General features: G+C 47.2%; 1 protein-coding gene across 8 annotated transcripts in view; it reads left to right on the top strand.

Annotated features, from left to right (window-relative positions):
* The window catches only part of C5H1orf159 (chromosome 5 C1orf159 homolog), a 49,100-nt gene that overhangs the window by 13,593 nt on the left and 13,370 nt on the right, over nucleotides 1–22,137 (top strand). For 4 of the 8 annotated variants that reach the window (XM_045148880.1, XM_045148881.1, XM_004657771.2 and 1 more), the window contains exon 1: nucleotides 19,355–19,480. The exons of 1 other annotated variant lie outside the window; for it this stretch is intronic. The gene's annotated coding sequence lies outside the window, so the exon portion shown is untranslated. Of the gene's footprint in view, nucleotides 1–19,354; nucleotides 19,481–19,511; nucleotides 19,764–21,766; nucleotides 21,868–22,137 lie in introns of those variants that run through there. 3 more of the 8 variants (XM_045148874.1, XM_045148877.1, XM_045148876.1) reach the window with 2 other exon arrangements.

Below are 22,137 nucleotides of genomic sequence, written 5' to 3'. Positions count from 1 at the left end.
CCATCCCAATGTGCCTACAGCAATGAGAGCTGGAGCCAGGAAAATACAGAAGCTTATGAGCCAGCTAAACTGGTTTCCCAGTGGCAAAACAAGAGAGACTCTGTCACAAATAGGGTGGAAAGAGAGAACGGACACCTTGAAGTTGTCCTCTGTCCTACACACACACACACACACACACACACACACTGTGACACACTTGACCATAATACACACATATACAAACATACATACACAAATAAATTTAAAAAAATATTAAACCATAACTTGCTCCAAGGTGCTCACGTAAAAATTATAAGCCAGGGGCAGAGGAGATGGCTTGGCAGTTAAAGGCACATGCTTACACAGCCTGGCAGCTTGAGTGCAACTCCAACACCCACATAAACCCAGGCACAAAATGACACATGTGCCTGGAGTTGTTTGCAGCAACAAGAGATCCTGGTGCACTCCCCCAACCTCAACAAACATGTGCAAATAAACAAGCATATGAAGTTTAAAAAAATTAAAGCTGGGTGTGGTGGCTCATGCCTACAATCCCAGCACTTGGGAGGCAGAGGGAGGAGGATTTCCAAGAGTTTGAGGACACCGTGAGACTACATAGTGAATTCCAGGTCAGGCTGGGCTAGAGTGAGACCCAACCTCAAAAAAAAAAAAAAAAAAAAAAAAAATTAAGGACTAGGGAGATCACCCAGTGGTTAAAAGCACTTGCTTGCAGAGTCTGCTGGCTCAGGTTCAATCCCACCTAAAGCCTGATGGTTCGTTTGCAGTGATAAATGACCCTGGTGCACCCATACACATGCATAATACATAAATAAGTAAAACTATTTTGGGAGTTGGAGAGATGGCTAAACTGTTAAGGTGCTTGACTGCAATGACTAAGGACCTAGGTTTGACTCCCCAGAATACGTGTAAACCAGATGCACATGGTGGTGCATGCATCTGGAGTTCATTTGCAGTGGCTAGAGGCCCTGGTGCACCCATATTCTCTCTCTAATAAATAAATAAAATCTAGCCAGCATGGCAGCACATGCTTTTAATCTGGGAAGCAGAGGTAGGAGGATTGCTGTGAGTTAAAGGCCTCCCTAAGATTACTAAATCAGTTCTAGGTCAGCCTGGGTTAGAGTGAGGCCCTACCTCAAAAAACCAACCAAACAAACAAGAAGAAGAGGGAGAACCCAAGCATGGTGGCACACACCTTTAATCCCAGCAATCCAAATGCAGAGGTAGGAGGATCACTATGAGTTAGAGACCTTGAGACTACACAGTGTATTACAGGTAGGGCTGGACTAGAGTGAAACCCTACCTTGAGAAACCAAATATATATAGTCTAGGGCTGGAGAGATTGCTCAGTGGGTAAAGAATTTGCCTGTAGAGCCTAATGATCTCAGTTTGATTCCCCAGGACCCACGTAATGCCAGATGCACAAAGCGGTACATGCATCTGGAATTCATTTGTAGTGGCTAGAAGCCCTGGCTTGCCCTGGCATTCTCTCTCACCTTTCTCTCTCTTCTTACCTCCTTGCAAATGTACAAATAAAAAAAAAATTAAAGAACACAGTCTTGCTGGGTGTGGTGGCACATGCCTTTAATCCCAGCACTTGGGAGGCAGAGGTAGGAGGATGGCTGTGAGTTCCAGGCCACCCTGAGGCTACATAGTAAATTCCAGGTGAGTTCTAAGCAACTTTGAGACTACATAGTGAATTCCAGATTAGCCTGGGCTACAGTGGGACCCTACCTAAAAAAAAAAATAGAGTAAAACAATAAAAAGTATAAACCAAACATGGTGTGTGTGAGCTGCCGCCACTCAACCCACATACCTCCTTCTGAGGTATGCTGCAGCTACAGCGGAGCCTTCGGGGAAGGAGGGGCAGAGGATGACCTGCTCCCAGTCCACATGCTATTGCGGTACCACGCACACGCTGCCACAGCTAAGGATAAGCACTAGGTCTGAAGTAAAGACATCTGTGGGGAAGCCATGTTACCTTTAAGAACAGAGAAGGGGGGCTGGCTTAGCAGTGGGGCAGGACGTGGTGCCCCACGCCTTTAATCTCTGCACTCGGGAGGCAGAGGTAGAAGGTTCACCATGAGTTCGAGGCCACCCTGAGGCTACATAGTGGATTCCAGGTCAGCCTGGGCTATAGTGATATCCTACCTAAAAAAAAAAAAACAAAAACAAACAAACAAAAAAAAAACCTGGGGCTGGAGAAATTGCCTAGTGGTTAAGACATTTGCCTGCAAAGCCAAAGGATGGTTCAATTCCCCAGGACCCACATAAACCATATGCACAAAGTGGTGCATGCATCTGGAGTTCATTTGCAGTGGCTAGTGGCCCTGGCACACCCATTTTCTCATTCTTTCTCTCTCTCTCAAATAAGTAAAAAAAAAAAAAAAATCAGAGAGGATGAGTTACCCAGGTCTTGAAGGAACAAGGAGTAGAAGCAGCAAAATAGGGTCCTGGAGAAGCCATGTTGCCCAGGGACATGTCTGAGAGCAGGGTGGCCAGCAGGATTAAGTCAGAGAAGGCCAGACAGGAACCACGCTGCAAAGCAGGGCCACTCTTCTCTGTCACTCAGCATCAGAGGTGGGAGCTGTTCCCTGACAGGCATTGCCTTGCCCAGGGACAGAGAGCAAGGTGGGTACTGGTGGCCTGGTGGCCTGTAGAAATGTCCAGTTCTCTGTCCTCTGCTCAGTAGGATTTCTTCAGATTTCCAGATGAGGTTCTTTTAGCTCTGCAGGAGGCCAGGGCACCGAGGACAGAGTTCCCATACCCACTGAAGTTTGCAGCAGCAGGGATCCAAGAAGGCAGCCAGGGACGGTGCCAAAAGAGTGACTACTCTGGACATATATGTGCACTTGTGTGTACGTATGTGTGTACTGAGTGTCTGTGTGGGCAGCTGTCTGTGGCTAGGGCCAGGTGCATGAGGCCCAGGTCTAGTTCTAGACCTTTGACTGCAGAAGATCCAGTCTGGCCCCTGACCTAGGTTATCTGAAGTGCTAGGAAGCCAGGGTCAGCCAAAGGTCAGAACCAACTGACTCCAAAGGCCTTGCAAAGCCAGCTGGACTAAGTGTCCTTCCTCATAAGGCACCAGTCCACTTAACAAGTTCAGCAGCCCAGGATGGAGAGCTGCTGGCAGCTGGGAATCCTGCCCAGTCTGGCCAGGTGGCTGCCCCACTGTCTTCCTCAGAGCTATCCTCAGGCATCTTTCCAGAAAGTAACCCTCACACCCTGAAGGTGCTCCCACCTCAAGTTCCTTTAATGGTCTGTATTTCCAATATCACCTGTCACAGCACAGAGACCAGACTGGTGGGCGACAGACATCAGGATCTGGCCTGTGCTGGTGTGAGCTACCAGCCTAGCTCCCAGCACCCAGAGTTCCCCATTTCCTCTGCACAGTTTAAAGCCCTCACCCCTGCCTCATGCCAAACGGGGTGTCTTTGCTTTACATCTTTACCTTGAGGCCAATCCTAGCTCCCTCTGTGGCTCAGGGACCACTGGCACCCACCTGCCTGCTTCCCCATCCTCCTGGTCCCTCCCCCCACCCACACTCACAAACCCTTCCTGGGACCGCTTGAGGCTAGTTTATTCCTGTGCTGCCATGGCTATAAGAACCTCCATGGCCTTCATCCTGGTGAGCCCTTATTTGCCAAATAAATATTTGTACAGGGTGGGGCTTGATGCTCAGGGTTGAGTATTAAATGGGTCTAAAGTCGGAGGATCCTGCAACAAGGGCTGAAGAAACATGGTGTGAAGCTGGACCTAGGGCTCTCTCAGCTTCACTTCTCCTATCTGCATACAGGTTGGTGCCTCAACACACAGGCACAAAGACTTCAGAAAACAGAGCCAACCTGCCTGTGCAGGACACAGCGCTGCAAGTTCCCAAAGGAAGGACAGACGCTAAGGCACCTTTTCAGGAATGCGGGTGCATGCAGGCCACGTCCAGAGCACCAGAGGGCTGCAAGGTAGTTAAAACGCGAGAAAAGGGCTCGTGGAACAGCAGTCATGTCAGTCATCGCCCTCTGCACTTGCGTGGCCATCCTGCATCCATCCCTGCTGTGTAACAAGTGACCCCAAGCCTCGTGGCTGAGAATAGACATTTATCCTTTCTGCTGGGCGTGGTGGCGCACACCTTTAATCCCGGCACTCTGGTAGGAGGTAGGAGGATTGCTGTGAGTTTGAGGTCAATTTAGAGATACAAAGTAAGTTCTAGGTCAGCCTGGGCTAGAATGAAACCTACCTAAGAAAAAAAAAAAACCAAAGAAAGAAAAGAAAAGAAGAAACAACCTATAATCTATAGTCTCTATTCTTTTTGTTTTTCTTCTGGTTTTTTTTTTTTTTTTTTCCTTTTTCAAGGTAGGGTCTCACTCTAGCCCAGGCTGACCTGGAATTCACTATGGAGTCTCAGGGTGGCCTCAAACTCATGGCAATCCTCCTACCTCTGCCTCCCAAGTGCTGGGATTAAAGGCGTGCGCCACCACGCCCGGCTTCTTCTGGTTTTTTGAGGTACGGTCTCACTCTAGCTCAGGCTGACCTGGCCTTGAACTCACCACAATTCTACTTCTGCCTTCCAAGTGCTGGGATTAAAGGCATACACTACCACACCAGCCTCTTTTTTTTGTTTGTTTGCTTGTTTTTTAAGCAGGATCTCAGGCTGGAGAGATGGCTCAGCGGTTAAAGGTGTTTGCTCACAAAGCCTGATAGTCTGGGTTCAAATCCATAGTACCCACATCAAGCCATAAAGTGGTGCGTGTGTCTGGAGTTCTTGTGCAGTAGCAGAAGGTCCTGGCATTCCCATACTCAGTCTATGTCTGCCTCTACATAAATAAAAAATATACTTTTGATAGCTTTTTTTTTTTCAAGGTAGGGTCTTACTCTAGATCAGGCTGACCTGTAACTCACTCTGTAGGATCAGGCTGGCCTCCAACTCACAGTGATCCTCTTACCTCTGCCTCCTCAGTGTTGGGACTACAGGTATGTACATCACACCCAGCAATAATTTTGTTTTTAAAGCAGGGGACTGGGGAGATGGCTCAGCGATTAAGGTGCTTGCCTGCAAAGACTAAAGACTCAAGTTCAATTCCCTAGTGCCCACATAAAGCCAGATGCACAAAGTGGCCCATGCATCTGGAGTTCATTTGCAGTGGCTGGAGGTCCTGATACGCCCATTCTTTTTGTCTGTCTCTCTTCTGTCTCCCTCTGCTTGAAAATAAACTAGCAAAAATATTTTAAAAATTAGGCTGAGACATAGCTTAGTGGTAGAGTGCTTCCTTAGCATGCATTAGGCCCTAGCTAGGTTCAATCCCCAGTACCGTAAACACACAATATTCATATAGTACTCAAAGCCTGAGGCTTCTGTTGCCTAACCTTGAATTACTGCCTGCCACTTTTATATCTGTCAAGAAACAAGTCATCGTGCATGTGAAGAGATACTAGGTGGATGTGGGGGGCACAGAGAACCTGGGGCTGCTGTCACCACAGGTTCTGGGTTGAGGACAGCTAATGGTCAGGATCCTGGCCTACCAGCTTTGCTTGCTTTGGCTTTTTTCCTGGAAGCCAATCATCCCATTTGTGGGTTTGTCTTTGTTTGCTGACGGACCAGTGATTGGTTAATAGTATAAAGTCAGAAGACTTTTGACAAGACCCACATTTTGTTTTAACTTTACTCATACAGATGTACAGCATATATCTACCTACTTTGTGTCTAGAGATCAGATTCTAGAGAAGGTTCACAGAGGCCTGTAGGCCGGTACCAAGCCAGCTAGAGCCCCTCATTCTAAAGAAGCCTGTGACATGCTGTCTTCCTCCAGACCTCCAGAGGTTTTTGTTTGTTTGTTTGTTTGTTCTTTTTTTTTTGAGATAGGGTTTCACCCTAGCCCAGGCTGACCTGGAATTCACTATGTAATCTCAGGGTGGCCTCGAACTCATGGTGATTCTCCTACCTCTGCCTCCTGAGTGCTGGGATTAAAGGCATGTGCCATCATACCTGGCTCTGTTTTTTTGTTTTTTAATTTAATTTATTTATTTGAGAGAGAGACAGATAGGGAGAGAGAGAGAATGGGCATGCCAGGGCCTTCAGCCACTGCAAGTGAACTCCAGACACATGTGCCACCTTGTGCATCTGGCTTATGTATGTCCTGGGGAATTGAACCTGGGTCCTTTGGCTTTGCAGGCAAGTGCCTTAACCACTAAGCAATTTCTCCAGTCTCCCTCCTCCAGTTTTCAAATGGTTGTACTTAATTTCCATTTAAAAAATAGCTCTACTTTTGCATTTACTCCATCCATTTGTGTTTTGTTTAATTAAACCCTATCCTCTTGACACTAAAGCTCAATATCACCTTTGGGGGGAGGGTTTAATCTTTTGAAATTTTTGTTTGTTGTTATTTCTTCTGAGGTAGGGTCTTGCTCTAGCCCAGGTTGACCTGGAATTCACTATGTAGTCTCAGAATGGCCTCAAACTCACAGTGATCTTCCTACCTCTGCTTCCTGAGTGCTGGGATTGAAGGTGTGTGCCACCATGCCTGGTTTTCTTTTGACATTTGATAACAATATTGGAATCTACAAAGTTTACGCATGAGGAGTATGCAATTGAATTACCAAAAAAAGCACAAAAATTTTTTTCTTGCTGGGTGTGGTGGCGCACGCCTTTAATCCCAGCACTCAGGAGGCAGAGGTAGGAGGATCGCCATGAATTCAAAGCCACCCTGAGAATTCAGAGTGAATTCCAGGTCAGCCTAGACTAGAATGAAACCCCACCTCGAAAAACAAAAAAAAGAATTTTTTTTTCTTGGCTGGGGAGATGGCTCAAATCAAAGGTGCTTGCTTGCAGAGCCTGCTAGTTCAATTCCCCAGCACCCACGTAAAGCAAACACACAAAGTGTGCTGCGTCTGGAGCTCATTTGCCATGACAAAAGCCTCTGACATGCCCATTCTCTCTCTCAAATAAATAATAAAAATATTTTAAAAATAAAAACCCATAATATATTTTAATATTTTATTTATTTGAGAGAGAGAGAGAGAGAGGATGGATAGGTTTATGATTTTGTGTTAGTTCAACTGGTGGGGGCTGTGGGTTGGACACTTCTGTATGATAGTCACCAAGAACCATTCATACTTTTCAGAGTGAATGAATGACTTTGAGTGCCGATTGGAAGGCCTGTGTGTATCACGGGAAAAGCAGGACCTACCTAGGTCGATATTTAGACGTAGGGTTGGGAAGAGAGGGGGGCACTCAGTAGTTCAGAGAACAGGCCTGTAGTGGCTGAAAAGCAGCTTGTGCTCCAGAAAGAGCCCTCAGGGCATGGAAGCCTGCTGTTTGCATATTGTGGGGTTTTTGTTATGTTTTGACATTTAAATAAATGTCAAATGTCAATTTATTTATGTGTGTATGTGTCCATGGGCCCACCAGAGCCAGCTGCCCCTGCAAAGGAACACCAGATGCTTATACCATTTTTTGCATCTGATTTTATGAGACCATGGGTGCTAGGGAATTGAGCTCTGGCTGGCTGGCTTTACAAATACGAGCCTTTAACAGTTGAGCCATGGTCCAAGCCCCTCCACCACCACTTTTAAAATATATTATGTTTTGTTATATTATAATATATTATATTATTTATTTATTTTTAAAGTAGGCTGATTTGGAATTCATTATGTGGTCTCAAGGTGGCCTCAAATTTAAGGTGATCCTCCTACCTCTGCCTTCCAAGTGATGGGATTAAAGGCGTGCACACCATGCCCGACCTCTTAAATATATTATTTTAAATATTATTTGAAAGAGAGACAGATACACAGAGAGAGTGCATATGGCTACACCAGGGCCTCTTCCCACTGCAAACAAACTCCAGATGCATGTGCCACTTTGTGTATCTGGCTTTATGTGGATAATGAGGAATCATACTTGAGCTGTCAGGCTTTGCAAGCACCTTTAACTGTTGAGCCATCTCTTCAGCTCCCTTGTTTTTTTGTTTTTGAGACAGGTTTTCCTGTAGCCCAGGTTTGCCTCAAACTGGCTATGTAGTAGAGGATAACCTTGAACTCCCGATCTTACTATATTTGTCTCCCAAGTGCTGGGATTACAGGTGCGTACCACCACACCTTGCAATACATGTCAACAGTAAGCAGTGAGAGGTAAGTGGAACTCTGTTTTAGAAGGATGCACTCTGGGATTTGAGGACCAAAGAAAGCCACAGCTTGAGGCTGGAAGGACTAGTGATATGTTGTGGGCTCTTCCTGGGAATAGCTTTCGGGACGATGAGGTAGGAAGTTGTGACAGGTTCAAAGTGGGGTCCTTTCCTTCCTCCCTCAAAATCCAACTTGACCTAAGAGAAGATGTGGCCTTGACACCTACTTTCAAGTGTGATGTAAATTCTTTGAGGTGGAGGGTTCAATGGTCAGATCCTGAGAATCTCCAGGAAAGAGATCAGGCCACACTCTGCCCCACTTTCTCCCTTGGTCCAAGAGGGAAGCCTGGAGCAGCAAAAAGAAGCACTGGCTGGCCTAGTCCTGGTGGGCAGCTGCTGGAGAGGGATGCCACCTACAGGCCAGCCCAGGTATCTATGACCTCAGAGACAGCGTCCTCCAGGATGTTCCAGCTTTTGCCCCATGGTCCTGAAGCATTTGCGTCAGAATCCCAAGCTAGGGTGCAAAGCCCACTTGAGTCGGAAGGGAAGGGCAAGTTCCATGTAGACAATACAACTGGATGAGGAATGTGGCAACCACGGTAATGTCTTGCCCCCAGCCAGGAGTGACTGAGACCAGCAGCAACTATGAGCAATCCTCTCAGCCTACCATGAGGGTAGGAACATGCTGCAGCCATTGAGGTTCAATGATGACAACTAGGCCATCTTCTTGAGGAAGTAGGACTCCTGTGTGTGGCCAAACTCTTCCATCTCTGAGGTTCCTAATATGATGGTTGGCTTCTGAAACAAGCAGGGTTCATGGAGCCAGTGGCATAGCCTGAAACAGTAGCCGCAAGGCTGGCACTCTATTCTACAGAGCACCCCAAAGCCCTGCCTTCTCAAGACTATAGCAACTCTCATGTTTTTATTTTTGTTTTTGTTTTTCCAAAATAGGATCTTGCTCTAGCCCAGACTGGCTTGGAATTCACTATGTAGTCTCAGGCTGGCCTCAAACTCATAGAACTCATAGTGATCTTCCTATCTCAGCCTCCCTAGTGCTGGGATCAAAGGTATGCAGTACCACACACGGTACCTGTAGTAACTTTCTAAATCTGTGCGTTCCACTCCACATAACCTCCTTAAACCTGAAAGCAGAGCACCTGGACAGGCCAGTTGTGTCCACCCTGTGTCCCTTAAGCTCAGAGCTTCTGAGGCTCAGGGGCATCCTTTAAACCCATCCATAAAGCAGGTGCCATTTAGAGACAGCAATGCCCCCACTTGGGCCTGCTGGCCTGCTGTGGGTGGTACAAGTGCCATGCAGGGCACAGTCTGGGGTGCCAGTGGAAGACTTGTGCTCATCACAGCCCACCCAGCCAGCAGGGTGCTCTCCCTTCCTTCTGTGTTTTCCCTCATAGGATTCTACATAGGATGCTGAGTTCTGCTGCACCCTGCCCTGGGCCTGGCCTTGGTTAGAGGAGATGGGAGGTAAACATAGCAATTAGGCCTCCTCCTATTTCAGGGATTATCCAGCCTGTTAACTGAGCCTCCCGCAGCTCCACCTGTTTGGGAAGGAAGCACTGAGGACTCTCATCTGTTCCTCCCAGGTGGGCAGGAGGCCCCTGGGCCTTGCAGGTGGGGGGTGGACAAGGTGCTTCAGACCCAGGTGGGATCAGGAAGTTCTTGGGGTGAGACAAGGGTTTTCTGTGCCCTGTGGGGCTGGCCCTAAGCAGTGCCGACTTCTGACCAGCAGGTCAACCCTGATACCCCATCCCAGGAAACTGTGGGCCTCCTTCTAGAAACAGGGGATCCAGGAGCAATTACATCCAGGAAGAGCAAGCCTCTGGGAACAACACTGGGATAATTGCTTTCCTGTGAGGCACATAGAGTCAGCAGGTCTGGGCATGCCCGCCCCAGGTCCCTGCCTTCCTGATGTGACACAACAGAATCAGCTCTGCCGCTATCTCTAAGGATGCCTGAAGGATCTTCTGAATGGCCACTCAGCCAAACCAGGTCCTAGGGCCCTCAGGAGAAGCCATGGAGCTATCAGCTCTACCTCAGTTTCCCCTCTTCCTGATGTGGCAGGGCTGTAAGCTCTTTGTCCAAACAGCCTTATTGTAGAGAAAAAGAAGCCAAGCCATTTGAATCACACAGCTCAGGGATCTTGGACATCATCAGAACTCTGGTCTTGATCCATTAGTGTACCTTGCAAAATACAATGTCACACAGGATTGGAGGAATGGCTCAGCAGTTAGACACTTGCTTGCAAACCCTAACGTTCTAGGCTTGATTCTCCAGCAACCATGTAAAGCCAGATGCACAAAGTGTCACATGTATCTGGAGTTCATTTGCAGTGACAGAAGGCTCTGGCTTGCCCATTCTTCTCTGTGTCTGCCTCTTTCTCTCTCTCAAATAAAATATTTTTAAATTTAATTAATTTATTTATTTGACAGTGACAGACAGAGAGAAAGAGACAGAAAGAGAGAGAGAGAGAGAATGGGCACACCAGGGCCTCCAGCCACTGCAAAAGAATTCCAGACGTGTACGCTCCCTTGTGCATCTGGCTAATGTGGGTCCTGGGGAATCGAGCCTTGAACCAGGGTCCTTAGGCTTCACAGGCAAGCACTTAAGCTCTAAGCCATCTCTCCAGCCCATAAAATATTTTTTAAAATACAATGTCAGGGGCTGTAGAGATGGCAAAACCTATGGACCTAGGTTTGATTCCTAATACCCATGTAAAGCCAGATGCACAAGGTCTGAAGTTAGTTTTTAGTGGCTAGAGGCCCCTGGCATGCCCATTCTCTCTCTCTCTCTCTCTCTCTCCTTTCACTCTGCTTCTTTCTCTCTCTCTCTCTCAAATAAATAAATAAAATATTTTGAAAAAATACAATGCCAGCTAGGTATGGTGACACATGCCTTTAATATCAGCACTCAAGAGGATGAAGTAGGAGGATCGCTATGAGTTAGAGGCCAATATGAAACTACAGAGCGAGTTCCAGGTCAGTCTGGGCTAGTGTGAGACCCTGCCTTAAAAAAAAAAAAAAAAAAAAAAGTCAAACAAACAACAACAAAAATACAATGTCACCATTAGGAAATTGAAGTCACAATTTGTATGAATCTATATTATTTCATCACCATTGTTCCTCGAGCCACTTCCCCCACACAATTGTTCTGTCTCCTTAAGTCTTCCTCCCCACCTTACTCCTGACCCCCAAAAACCCCCATTGTCTGCTTCACCTCTAAAGTCTCAGGGAAGTTAGGCGTGGTGGCACACACCTTTGATCCCAGCACTCCAGAGGCAGAGGTAGGAGGATCACTGTGAGTTTGAGGCCATTCTGAGACTACATAATGAATTCCTGGTCAGCTTGGGCTAGAGCAAGACCATACCTTGAAAAGTAAATAAATAAATAAATAAAGTCTCAGGGATATTAAGGTCCAGGTATCACCCAAGTCATGGTGGATATGCATGGATGGCTGGTTCCCTTTCATGCTAGGTGCTGGTCTTTAGGGTGGTTGACCTAACCAAAGCCATACATTGTGGCTGTTTCCAGGCTTGAGTTCATACAAAGAGAGCTGTTATGCACATTGTTCACAGGAGAGCATGGGAAGTAAATTTTCGCTCCTCTGGGACATGGTTCTGATCCACACGATAAGCACGTGTTCACGAAGGAGCTGTCAGGGCACTGCACTGTGTCACCTGCACCAGAAGCACCGACCTGCTTCTTGGCATCCTTGGTAGCAGATGCAATTGTCACTGTTTTCAATGTTATCCCTATTGTGGTGGAACAAAACACCTGACCAGAAACGACTTAAGAAGAAAGGGTTTATTTTGAGATACAGTTTGACGTTACAGTTCGTCCTGGTGCGGAGGGCATGGTGGTATGACTGAGGCAGCTGGTCACATTCAGTCTACAGTGAGGAAACAGAACAATGAATGCTGGTGTTCAGCTTAATTTCTCTTTTTTATTTCTTTTTTAAAATATTTTATTTATTTATTTATTACAAACAGAAGGAGAGAGAGCGAGAGCGAGAGAGAGAGAGAGAGAGAGAGAATGGTTGTGCCAGGACCTCTAGCCACTGCAAACAAACTTCAGACACATGTGCCACTGTGTGCATCTGGTTTACGTGGGACCTGGAGAATTGAGCCTGGGTCCTTAGGCTTTGCAGGCATGCGCCTGAACTGCTAAGCCATCTTTCCAGTCCCCCCCACACACACACCTTTTTTTCCCTAAGGCAGGGTCTCAGTTTAGCTCAGGTTAACCTGGAATTCACTATGTAGTCTCAGGGTGACCTTGAACTCACAGTGACCCTCCTACCTTGCCTCCCAAGTGATGAGATTAAAGACATGTGCCACCATGCCCAGCTTGACTTTCTCCTTTCTTTCTTTTTCTTTTTTTTTTTTTCTGGCTTTTTAAGGTAGGGCCTTGCTCTAGCCCAGGCCGACTTGGAATTCACAATGTAGTCTCAGGGTGGGTTTGAACTCACTGTGATCCTCCTACCTCTGCCTACCAAGTGCTGGGATTAAAGGTGTGCATCACCATGCCCTGCTGACTTTCTCCTTTTTATGTAGCCTAAGATCACAACTCACGGAATGGTGCCACCCACAGTTAAAATGGATCTTCTTACCTCCATTTAATCAAGATAATCCCTCACAGGCAGGCCCAGAGGCTAACTGAATCTAGATAATCCTTCACAGGCCCACATACCCATTTCCTTCATGATGCTAGATCCTTTCAAGTTGACCATCATAAACCATCATAGCACTTCTGGTGGGTATATGGTGGGACATCATTCTCTTCTTGTACATTGTCTAATAGCAATGACACTGAGCATTTTACCTGCTGTCTGCCTCCCGAGTGCTAGGATTAAAGGCGTGCACCACCACGCCCGGCACTTGCAGTATTTTAAACAGTGTTCACAAACGCAATGCTTTTCTTTTCTTTTTTTGAGGAAGGGTATCACTGTAGCCCAGGCTGACCTGGAATTCACTCTGTATTCTCAGGGTGGCCTTGAACTCACAGCCATCCTCCTACCTCTGCCTCCCGAATGCTGGGATTAAAGGCGTGTGCCACCCTGCCTGGCTTTGCTTTATTTTCTTTTCAGCAAGGCATAGTGGCACAAACCTGTAACATCAGCATTTGGGAGGGCGGGGCTGAAGGATTGTTGCAATGATGGCCTGGGCTATATAGCAAGTACCAGGCCAGCCACACTATAGATGAAATCCTATCTCAAAACACACAATAATGCTTTCTTTTCAAATACTTTTTTGTTTGTTTGTTTTTGTGTTGAGACAGGGTCTCATGTATCCCAGGCTGGCCTCAAACTTCCTATATAGTCAAAGTAATCTTAAACATTCTTTTTTTGAGGCAGGGTCTTGCTCTAGCCCAAGCTGACTTGGAATTCACTATGTAGTCTCAGGATGGCCTTGAACTCACAGCAATCCTCCTACCTCTGCCTCCTGAGTACTGGGATTAAAGGCATGTGCCACCATACCCAACTTTTTTTTTTCTTTAATATATATTTTTAATTTATTTGAGAGAGAGAGAATGGGTGTGCCAGGACCTCTAGCTATTGCAAATGAATTCCAGATGTATGTGCCCCCTTGTGCATCTGGCTTACATGGATCCTGGGGAATTGAACCTGGGTCCTTTGGCTTTGCAGGCAAGCACCTTAACTGCTAAGCCATCTTTTTTTTTTTTAATTTTTATTAACATTTTCCATGATTATAAAATATATCTCCCATGGTAATCGCTAAGCCATCTTTTCAGCCCCACCTTTTTTTTTTTTTTTTTTTTTTTTTGCTTTTTGAAGTAGGGTCTTGCTCCAGTCCAGGTTGACCTGGAATTCACTATGTAGTCTCAGGGTGGCCTTGAACTCACAGTGATTCTCCTACCTCTGCCTCCCAAGTGCTGGAATTAAAGGCCACCATGCCTGGCTTAATCTTGAACTTTTTTAAAAAAATATTTTTGTTCATTTTTTATTTATTTATTTGAGAGCTACAGACACAGAGAGAAAGACACATAGAGGGTAATCTTGAACTTTTGATCCTTGCCTTCACTTCTAGAGTGCTGGATTTACAGGCATGCACCATCACACCAGGTTTATGAGGTTCTGGAAATTGAACCAGGGCTTCATATATGCTACAGCAAGCACTCTACCAACTGAGCTACATCCCCAACCCCTCTTTTCAAATATATTGAATAATAAAACTAACCCAATTAAATGACTAATATGCACCTAAACTAAAGAAACATAGTTTTTTTAAAAGCTCCCTTACTACATAAAATTTTTAGTAAGATTTAGTAAGATTTTTCCCTAAGGTATAGAGTCTAAGAAATTTTCTTCCTTGTAGTGATTCAGTGACCAAGCTGACCCTCTCATAGGATGGTCTCCTAAATACCACAGGCATAAAATGGACAGAATTCTGTTTAACACAAACTGTTAGTGCATAGATGACTATCCTCCCCCACACTGAATCTGAAGTCTCACAGGGTAGAAAGAATTAACAGCACTCGACCCAGGAGGTTTCTATGGGATCACTGGTAGATTCATGGGCCCCTGCTCACAATCCATATGGTTTGGATTTCACATCTCCCACCTGGGAGATAGCTTTACTGTTGCCTTTTAGATAGTAATCATATTTCCTATTTTAGTCTAGACATTTTTTTTTTTCAACTTGCTGGAACCTTAGGAGATATCCTTGCTTCCTGGAGACCAGTTGGAAGTGCAGCCTGGTTTTTCTCTGCTCACCTGGCTGAGATACACTGGACAGAAAGCAGCCGAGGTGAGCAGGACATGGCACACAACAGCACATCCAGACACACGGATCTGACATGGCCACTGCCCAAAGTCTCTGCCAACAATCTAGCAGGAAGAAGGCTAGAAAGCAGAGGGTGTTCATTTGGCACAGAATAAAGCCATGGAGAATTATACAAATAATGCAACTCAGAAATATTGGCTAAGGACATTTATATTCTCGTGTTGTTAATGTCCTGCCTTGCTCTAGTAAGGGCAGAGTAACCTGTGAAATTAGTGAAACATGGGAGACAAGAGTTAAACAATATGTGTGCAAGTGTACAAGGTGGAGGGACAGGCCCAGGTTTGTAGAGATGGGCCGAGGGGGGGGGTTTGGGGGCCTGTCCCTCCTTCTAGACAAGCCTCTTGGCTCTGGCTTCTCTTCTACATGGTGATACTATCTGGGCATTGACCAAGGACAGGTCTGCAGGACAGACTGGAATAGGACAGTGCTTACAGAGTGGGCAAAAAGGAATCCCAGGGCTGGAGAGATGGCTTAGCAGTTAAGGCACTTGCCTGCAAAGCCTAAGGACCTAGGTTCGACTCCCCAGAACCCACGTCAACCAGATGCACAAGGTAGTGCACACATCTGGAGTTCATTTTCAATGGCTAGAGTTTCTGGCATGCCCATTCTCTCTCTCTTTCCTCTCTGTACTTGGAAAGAATTTTTTTTTTTTTTAAAGATAAAGAGGGGCCGGTCATGGTGGCATACACCTTTAATCCCAGCACTTGGGAGGCAGAGGTAGGAGGATTGCTGTGAGTTCAAGGCCACCCTGAGATGACATAGTGAATTCCAGATCAGCCTGAGCTAGGGTGAGACCTTATGTTGAAAAACCAAAAAAAAAAAAAAAAATGTTCAGAGGGATGGAGATGTGACTTGGCAGTTAAGGCACTTGCCTTCAAAGCCTAAACATTGGGGTTTGATTCCCCAGTACCCATGTAAAAGCTGGATGCTCAAAGTGGTGTACGCCCTGGTATGCCCATTCTCTATCTCTCTCTGCTTACAAATAATTTTGTGTTTTGAGGTAGGGTCTCACTCTAGCCCAGGCTGACCTGGAATTCACCATGGAGTTTCAGGGTGGCCTCAAACTCAGCCATCCTCCTACCTCTGCCTCCTGAGCGCTGGGATTAAAGGCATGTGCCACCACGCCCAGCAACAAATAAATATTTTTAAAAGAAGAGTTCAGAAAGTCTGAAGGCCACAAGCATTCACCCCAAAATTAAAAAAAAAAAAAAAAAAAAAGGAAAGGAATAGACATGATGGCTCATGCATATAATCCTAATACTTGGAAATCAGAGGCAGGAGGATCACTGCAAATTCAAGGCCATCCTGGTGTCCACATTGAGTTCCAGGCTAGCCAGGGCTATACAGTGAAACCTTGTCTTAAAAAAAATATCAGCAAGACCCCCAACCTTAGGCTACATAAAGGGAAACAACTGCTTGGGCATGAGACTGTCTAACTGAGCTGCCTGCAAGTGGTATGGTGTGCTTGAGACTCTTTGACCAGCTCAAGCTGCCTGCAGGTTGCACAATGTGCTCCAGAGATGTGGCTTCAATGAATCTTCACCAGTCATGCAGCTGCATTTGAGTCACCTATTGCTCCTGTAAGCAACCCCTCACTCTGTTCTGTTAAGTAACCCCAATAAACTCATAAGTTCACCAAAAAAAGAAAAAAATCAAGTCAGGCTTTGTGGCACACACTTTTAATCTCAGGCATCTGAGGAGGAGTGGCAGTGGCAGCACACATCTGTAACTCCAGCACTTGAATTTGAGGTTGAGGCAGGAGGATGACAAGTTGGAGATTGGGCTACAAATCTAGACTCTGTCTCAAAAACACAAAACAAACCAGGTGTGGTGGCATATGACTTTAATCCCAGCACTTGGGAGGTGAGTGCAGGAGGATTGCTGTGAGTTTGAGGCCAGCCTGAGACTACACAGTGAATTCCAGGTCAGCCTAGAGTGAGACCCTTTCTCAAAAAAATCACACACACACACACACACACACACACACACGGAAAACAGAAAATATGATCTAATGGTGGAGTGGCCACTTAAGACCTGGAAGCCACCCTAGACAGCAGAGCACTGTCAGACAGTTTGGATTCCCAAGGGTGGCCACTGCCAGTGTGTCCTTCCCATGGGCTCCAATGTCAAGGTTTCTCCTGTTAGTTCCTCTTGCTCAGACAGGCATGCATGCTGCCACATTCCTAAGCGCAATCAGGTCTTCAGGTTTTATCATCCCCTTCCTGAGCCTCACCATCTGGAAACTTGCTGCCTCGAGGGAGTGCCTCTGTGCTGGATACCATGCTAGATGGATAGATGACTACAATCACTCAGAGCTGAGATCATTCTTGGAGACAGATGACATCATTGCCACAGAAAGCCCTACAGACACCCAGGGATAAACGAAGGCACCAAAAATACTATCCTTCCTGTTCCCAGTACTGTTGCTTAGAAAACATCCTCTTGGGCTGGGCATAATAGTGATGAGCCTCCCTCTCTCTCTCTCTCCATATATATATATATTCTGGACATTTAAACCATGGACAAAAGTCCTGAAGTGGGGGCTGAAGAGATAGCTTAGAGGTTAAGGTGTTTGCCTGCAAAGCCAAAGGATGCAGGTTCGATTCCCCAGTACCCACATAAGCCAGATGCACAAGGGGGCACATGCATCTGGAGTTCGTTTACAGTGGCTAGAGGCCTTGCACGCCCATTCACTCTCTGTCTGTCTCCTTTCTCTCTCTTCTTGTAAATAAATAAATAAATATCCTGAAGTAGCACCCAGGAGGGAGAGTCAACCCTAGCCCTCATACTGGACAGCCAATGGTCAGAGATCAACTGAGAAAAATGGTGGCTTATCTGCCTCCAGGAGCAAAGGGATGGAAGGAGGAACCAGTGCCCTGTGGCCCCTCCTCTTCATCTCCTCACTTCCACTGGCCTGGCCAGCTCTTCACTGATGCCATACCTCTGATGAGCATACACTTGTGCAATCCTTTCAAGGAGTTCCTTTACAAATATTTACCAGAAATACTGGGGACCTTGGAGCTTTTCTTTAGAGCAGCTCAGAGGCAGGGCCCAAAACTACGCAGGCAGAAATCTCACCCGCCATGAAGTCACCCTGCTAGGCTGAAGGCAGCCCATTTTACACGACAGTTCTTCCACTGTAGACCTTACTGCTCACAGCCCTGCCAAAGCCACCCACAGCCCCACCCCCTGACTCTTCAGAGCCACTGGGCCTTAGGGTAGAGTTTCAGGGAAGAGTGAATCAAGTTGACCCTGAGAATGCAAACTTGTCTGACCGGCTTCACCAGCTCAGAGAAACTGAGGTCATACCAGGATGTTTCAGAAGTGAGGAAGAGCTGGGGTGTCTGCATGGGTGCTCTACCTGGTTCATACCAACAGCACCGACCTCTTGGCTGCTCCAGGCCAGAGTGGAAAACTAGCTCCCACCCAAGCACAGAACACAGCCAGACACCCCTCTTCCTTTTATTCACACATCCCCCTGGTGTCCTCGCTTGGTGTTGTCCTTGGGGCCCAACCCCATTTCAGGGACGCTGAAACTCGCCTGGACTGAGACAGGCACAGCTTCCCCCCTCCATGGACAGACAGCTAGGCGTGCCTAAAGAGCGCTGGGAGCCGTAAGCAGGTAAGGCTCTAGACACCCGCCATGAAGCTAAGTTGTCTGAGGTCTCCATAGGTGTGAAGACACCCGGGCAATGAGGCAGCCCAGGGACAGACCCCTGAGGGTCTAAGGCAGGGTTCACATTCCGTGCGGGGACCTCGGACACTCCCTCCCGGTTCAGTGCGGGCGTGTCCTCCCACGCTGGCTGGAATCCAAGCACCTGAGCAGACAGCCAAGACTAGGCAGAATGCCCAGATTTTACAATAGGCTTCATTTGAATTTCTCAAATGAGCGATCGCTTTGGAATACATTAGTTAGCTTCTTGCCAATCAAATCACGCGCTCGAGGTACGTTATAAAATGACATCTTCCTCAAGGGCTTCTATTGGGTAGCTCAGCTCAGAGCGCACTGCTCTAAGAAACCGGTAGGTGGCCGAACACCCCAACTACCACTGGAGCCACTAAAATGTTCAAAGGGTATTGTGGCTGCACTATCTGCGGGGGTGGGGGAGGGTTGGAGTGGGGTGGTCCTTAATTTCGAGGTCTGTTAGAGCTGGTGAGACTCACGAGCGACCCCCAAACCTGGAGCTGACTCTAACCTGCCCAGACCCAGCTCCGCTGCCGGTGTACCGCCCTCTCCTGCCACCGGTTCTGTAGCAACGACAGTTGTCACGAGGGATCCTGGGGAATGTAGTCTCCTTCCCGCCCCCTCCCCCAGCCAGGGTACAAATCATTCCAGACTACACTTCCCAGGGAGCTCCGCGCATACCTTCTTCAGCCTCGTGAGAATCCTGGGACGAATCCGCCTGGGCGAAGGCCTCCGGGAGTTGTAGTTTTATGTCGGAACGGCGTCCGCAGGCGTCCTGGTGGGGACGTAGAAAAAAAACTACAAGTCCCAGGGGCGCGCGCGGCAGCTCGCAGGGCGGGGGGTACGAAAGAGGAATCCATCCGGCGTAGGGTGAGTGAGGGCCTCGGCCGGGCAGGGCGGTGGCCGCGAGACAAAGGCTGAGGTCTTGGGCGTCGCGCAGACTGTCGGGCTTGCTCGAGACCCAGCGGGGAAGTTCCCTCCTGGAGTGTTCCACTGTCCTGGAGTCAGGGATGTGCCGGGACGGGCCGAGCCGGGAGTGGAGCTCGGTGGTCGTGCGAGCAGGCATGGAGGGAGGGAGGTTGAGAGAGACCGAGACGGTGTGCGGAGATAGGGAGATATCCTAGAGCTGGACGGTACATGGAGTACCCTGGAGGTGTGGCACTTCCCTTGGTGTCGTGGAGTTGAGATTTTGCAGTTGCTCTCTGGGTTTCTTGAGGACCTCGCTGGCGTATAGTACTCTAGCGGTGTCTAGTTTCTAATTTAAGCCAAAGTTGTGTGGTACGTTTCCTAGCGTATGTCGAAAACTACAGTTTTTCTCCTCAACCCCGTTCTGAGTATATTCTCAAGGGTGTAGGCCTATTCAATTTGAAGGCATCAAGCTTGTTTTCGAGACAGGTTTTCACTCTGTAACTCAGACTGCCTCGAACTTGCAATCTTCCTGCTCCAGTGGCCCACTTATTTGTCCCTTTTCTCTTAGTATTACTGCAGTGTACAGAGCTGCCTCTTTCTCCGTGTGTGCATGTTTTATTTTTCCAGTGCTGAGGGTTTAATCAGGGCCCCTCACTTTTTGGGCACTGGCTTGGAAACTCCATCCAGGGTGATCCAGGCGTCAGAGGAAGTTTAGTGATTTTTCTGTTAGAACAGTTAATGTCTATTTTATTTTTAGAAGGAACCACAAATCTGCAGTTTATTTTCCTGGCCCACACATAGTGTCTCCAGTATTCTTTCCCAAACCTCAGCAAACAGATGGGCTTTGAGTCCTCTGGTCCATAGGCCACATCCCATGAACACAGACACATGTCACCACCTCCTTGCATTAGTGTTGTTCTCCATGTTAATTTGGATCCCTAGCTGTCCCCATAGAGCACTGAGGATGTCACATACTCAAGGTAGAGCTCAGACTGGATAGGCTTCAGACCACCCAGCCCCACTCTGGTGGCAGTGAGAGCCCAAAGATTTGTCATCTGTACATGTACCTCAACAAATTGAAATGTTTCCTTTAAAGCCAATCAAATGATTTTCAGCAATTTTGTTTTCTTCTGTTTTCAAGGTAGAGTCTTACTCTAGCCCAGGCTGACCTTAGAATTCACCATGTAGTCTCAGGCTGGCCTCTAACTCACAGTGATCCTCCTATCTCTGCCTCCTGAGTGCTGAGATTAAAGGTGTGCTCCACCACCCCTGACAAACTTCTTTTTTTTTTTAATTTTAGAGAGAGAATTGGCCTGCTAGGGTCTCAGCCACCACAATCAAACTCCAGACGCTTGCACCGCCTAGTGGGCATGTGTGACTTTGTGCTTGTTTCACCATCAGTCTGGCTTATGTGGTATCTGGAAAGTCAAACGTGGGTCCTTAGGCTTCACAGGCAAGCACCTTACCCTCTAAACCATCTCTCCAGCCCCGCTTTTTGTTGTTTTTTTTTTTGAGGTAGGGTCTTGCTTTAGCCTAGGCTGACCTGGAATTCACTATGTAGTCTCAGGGTGGCCTCGAACTCATAGTGATCCTCCTACCTCTGCTTCCCAGGTGCTGGGATTAAAGGCATGCACCACTATACCCAGCCCCACGTTAAAAACGAACAAACAAAAAACACCATGAAACACAATGTAGAATTTTATTTTTTATTTTTTTTTTAATTTATTTATTGGAGAGCAACAGACACACAGAGAAAGACAGAGGGAGAGAGAGAGAATGGGCGCGCCAGGGCTTCCAGCCTCTGCAAACGAACTCCAGACGCATGCACCCCCTTGTGCATCTGGCTAACGTGGGACCTGGGGAACCGAGCCTCAAACCGGGGTCCTTAGGCTTCACAGGCAAGCGCTTAACCGCTAAGCCATCTCTCCAGCCCGACAATGTAGAATTTTAAGTGAGAGGTGTGTTTATCTGTCCTGGGCTATTCTTTCATGTTGTTCCTTTGCTATAACAGTAGCAATAGCACCTCAGTGAATATACTAGGAACTCTAAGCCCCTGTGCTATGGTCCTCACAGTTATGTACCAAGAGAAACAAGGTGGTGGTTACCTATACCATCTCCTTTTCAGTAACAGTTGCCTGGGAGCTGCATTTACTGCCAGTGTTTACATGATATACCCTGGGGGGGGGGGGCGGGTGGCTGTTCACAGGGTGGTCCTGACAGGCCTCAGCTCCTCACTGATGGACCAAGATCCCTGGTTTCTATAAGTAAAGGATGGTCTGAGAAACCAGGGTATGGACACAAGTTGTTACTACCAGGATGTCACATCTAGGACTTCTCAGTAGATGGAGGTAGCTGTCTTAAAGATTTGGTCATGTGTGTCTGTGTATAATATGCAACCTTCCAGGCTGGCAATGATAACCTGGCTCCCACCAGCTGTTGACCATTTGTTTAAAAGTTTTATTTATTTATTTGCATATTTTGTGTTTGCGCGCACACACATGCACACATGCATGTGCAGGCTCCAGGGCCTCTTGCCTCCTCTACTAACAAAACGCCAGACACATTTTTGCATCTGGCTTTTGTGGGCCAATTTGGGAATTGAACCTTGAGCCAGCAGG

The sequence above is a fragment of the Jaculus jaculus genome, chromosome 5 (assembly GCF_020740685.1).
Source record: "Jaculus jaculus isolate mJacJac1 chromosome 5, mJacJac1.mat.Y.cur, whole genome shotgun sequence".
Taxonomy (NCBI): Eukaryota; Metazoa; Chordata; class Mammalia; order Rodentia; family Dipodidae; genus Jaculus; species Jaculus jaculus.
Note: the sequence above shows the minus strand (reverse complement) of the source record. Positions and strands in the feature narration are given on the sequence as shown.